The sequence below is a fragment of the Phoenix dactylifera genome, unplaced genomic scaffold (assembly GCF_009389715.1).
Source record: "Phoenix dactylifera cultivar Barhee BC4 unplaced genomic scaffold, palm_55x_up_171113_PBpolish2nd_filt_p 001304F, whole genome shotgun sequence".
In the NCBI taxonomy this organism is placed as follows: domain Eukaryota; kingdom Viridiplantae; phylum Streptophyta; class Magnoliopsida; order Arecales; family Arecaceae; genus Phoenix; species Phoenix dactylifera.
The window spans coordinates 73,479-77,110 of NW_024068636.1; the positions used below are offsets into that span (position 1 = coordinate 73,479).

General features: G+C 44.4%; 1 long non-coding RNA gene across 1 annotated transcript; it reads right to left on the reverse strand.

Annotated features, from left to right (window-relative positions):
* Nucleotides 1-296: 296 nt before the first annotated feature.
* Nucleotides 297-3,072, reverse strand: LOC103699617. Its single transcript, XR_005509754.1, has 4 exons — nucleotides 2,640-3,072; nucleotides 1,851-2,562; nucleotides 1,164-1,461; nucleotides 297-906 (listed from the first exon to the last, which is right to left on the reverse strand). It is a non-coding gene; the product is annotated as an uncharacterized LOC103699617 (long non-coding RNA).
* Nucleotides 3,073-3,632: the final 560 nt, after the last annotated feature.

A 3,632-nucleotide genomic window follows, 5' to 3' on the forward strand; every position in this document is an offset into this window, starting at 1 on the left:
AAAGAAATCAAAAGGTTTTCACCGACGCTTTAAAGCGTCGGTAAACCTGTTTTTGCCGACGCTTTTTAGCGTCGGCGTAGGCGTATGGTTTACCGACGCTTTAAAGCGTCGGCGAAGGCCACTTTTTTTACCAACGCTTTAAAGCGTCGGGAGAGACCATTTTTTAAAAAAAAATAAAAATACGAAAAAATGGCACCAGCAAAAAATGGCAATTGATAAAGGCGCTCTTGTCAACAAGAATTACAACATCTCAACCTGAGAGAACAAGAGAATTGTCATGTTATTAACATCAGTCATTCCCACAAATTTTCATCATCTTTCCAATTCATGCTTCAAGAAAATGATAAACATCACAAATCCACACTGCTAGCTTCCAAAGAATGGTTCAGATATGACGCTGGCAAGGTACAATTTACTCGACCGAGAATAAAAACTAAAATAAATGGTTCAGATATGACGCTGGCAAGGTACAATTTATGTAGAGGAGGACCGACATGCAGGAAAAAGCTAATTGTTGATGCTTAATATTATGTTTTTTGGGGTTCCGGAAATAGAAAATTTGCTAGTTAGATTCTGAATACCTCAATAGCATCTCCAATATTCACCACTAGAGCTTTTGGAATTGGTTTTACAGGAAACCATTCCCCCTTGTGCTTAATTTGGAGGCCAGTTATATTGTCATCTTGCAAGAGTATGGTGACAGAGCTGCCATCTGAATGTGGACTCACACCCAGAACTAGATCAGGTCTGCAGCAAGTTGGATAGTAGTTAATACGCATAGCTTGTTTTAAAGCCCCATGCAGTCTTAAAAGCCCATCTTTATCCATGTTCATTAGCAAAGAAAGATTGGCAAGCAGCTCAACAGTTATCCTGTTCATTTCCATTGAAAACACTTCAACCGCATCCCTGCCGAAAGGGGTAAAATGATATAGATTAGTATGGAATCAACCGACAGACAATGTATGTGTGCTGAAACATGATTACCGTCTATTTATTGAAGTAATGGGCTAATAGCAGTACTAATAATGATAAGAAGAACAATAAGAAGAAACCAGTTTATTAATAGCAGTACTAATAATGTTAACATGTGGCTCCACAAGCGTTCTGGTGCACATCATGCGTCAAAGATAATACAGAAACCAGTCACTGTCCACCAAATTAACCTGAATAGATGGTATATTCCCTGATGCAGAACATGAGCTCAAGGCAGCGGAGCACAACCACCAAATTCTCAAAGCTTTGGCAGCATCTTCTAGCAAATCCAGAAGGCGAAAAAAGTAGCAGTCTTATAAATTGTATAGCTTCAGTTTTGGAACAGTCATCAGTGGCATTGTTAGGAGCAAGATTCGTACAAAGTGCTCGTTGGATATCTTGCTCATGTGAGATGACTGAAATTAGTAACACTCACATAAACTGGATCAATTGGGCAAATATTATGGACTACACGAATTTGTCAAGCTCCTGTAAACATAAAAGATGACACAAAACAAAATTATTTTGATTTTCTTTTTCACTCTTAAGTGATTGAAAAGGGAAATATTAAGTCGAACCTTAACTTCTAGAATAACATTAACATACTTAAAACAGGATGAACACCCATAACCATCAAACCTTCTCCCACCTACTTGGGATTGGCTTATGGATCTTCAATTGCCAACCATTCCCACAATGGGCTGCCCAGGATATTTAAAACAGGATTTACGTGTATAGTCAAAATTTCTGTTTTAAGCTTGCACACAAAGTTGATCTTGAACTCAAACATATTGAAAAATGATGCTAAATTTAAAGAAAATGAAAGGACTGGTATTTTAAGCAATATGACTCAAAAAATAGATTAGCATTTTACTTACCGATGATAACACTGGGGCCGGGCTCAAGGACAATGCAGCAATGTCATCGTCTACAAGACCTTCCAAACTCCTTTATATTTCCTTAATAAAGAGGACATCATCACGGGGATGAGCTTCCTCAATAACAACAACTATTTCATCCCCAATCTGTTTTCCAACTGAAACAATCGCAGAAGCTTGAATCCCTACCTGCAATACTCGTAAAACACTCGTAAAACATTAGTAACACAGAACAGAGAAAAGCTCTTGATTATTCCTAGCAAAAAAAAGCTCTTGATTATTTAAAACAGAAAGAAGCAGAACCAGCGGACTACAGGGATTAAGGCGTTCCTTGAGTATCATCTATAGGTCCAAATCGATTAGCCGGCCACCAGAATGAGACAAGTGGAATCAAGGAACATGGTGCCTACGGATACGGCTAGGGTCACCGAGATCAATCTATCGGCGGAGATCGGCAGCCCTGGTATCCCGGAGGAGATTGGCATAAAGAAGTAGATCACCAGCAGGCCAAGGAAGAAGACTGTGAAATTGGCAATCAGAATCATCATCTGGAATATAAGCGTCGACTGAGCGCCCGCCAGCAAGAACCCTCCAAAGGCGACACAGAGGGCAAACATGGCGACCGCCACCAGCCTGCGGCGGATTGTATGATCTGTCGGAGCTTGGCCGGGGAGGAGTCGTTGGGCGAGGTCGTAGGCAGCCATCGGACCCCCTGAAATGAAATGAAAGAAAATGAGAGAGAAAACAGACGGGAATACCAGAAGGTCTTGAATTGAGATTGCTCACGACCATCGCCTTCCCCTTCGAGGGCGCGGGCAGCGTTCTCCTAACCGTCGGCCCGGCCCTCCTTGACGAGGCGGAGGAGGTGCCCCACGCCGTCCTCCTTGATGATGAGCTTGGTGGTAGTGGAGGTTGTCGCGGGCTAGGGAGGCGAGGTCGGCGGCGGAGCAGGGGCAGCAGCGTGGGATCTCAAGACGGGCTGCGGCGGACGGTGCGGGCCATGGTCGATGCGGCTCGGGCAATCCGGCAGTTCCGGCCGGCCGGGTCGTGGGACTCGGGCTCACGGATCGCGTGACATGGGTGCTCAGGGACAATGATCGGAGCTCGGGAAGCGAGATGGGGAGGCGATCGGAGCTCGGAGACGCCGATCGGAGCTCGGGAGCGAGATGGAGAGGCGATCGGAGCTCAGGGACCCTTTTGAATGAGAGGAGAGGAGAGGAGAGGGCATCAATCGTGAGGGTTCGAAAGGATTTGGCCTACGATGACGCTTATAAGCGTCGTCGTAGGTCCAACTTACACGTCAATTTTAAAGATATACCGACGCTTTTACAAAGCGTCGGTAAAATTTGGCGCTGGTCAAAACTATCCCGACGCTTCTCCCTAGCGTCGGGAAAAAAGGGTCGGGAAATCTATCTTTTTCTGTAGTGCAATGTGACCAAAATAAAATAGACTCAATCCAATTAAATGCTAGAAATTACAAACCCAATGTGTTTTCGGGCACTCCCAAGCAAGAATCCAAACTCGACGTACATCCATTATGATTTGGGCTCGTGCTCCTGCATCAATTCCCCCCTTCTGGAAAAAATACTCGACTCCGTCGAGTTTCACAACTGATAGAGCTTGTGGAAGTTTGGATTTAGCTATTGGACTTCCTCCGTCTTTAATCATGAGCGATCTGAATTTAGTCGGTCCTCCAATGAAAAACTTCTGATATCCTCCTCGGTGGGTGGACACTATCTGAACAACTAGGATGTCCTCAATGATGTCCGTCGGGGCTGATCG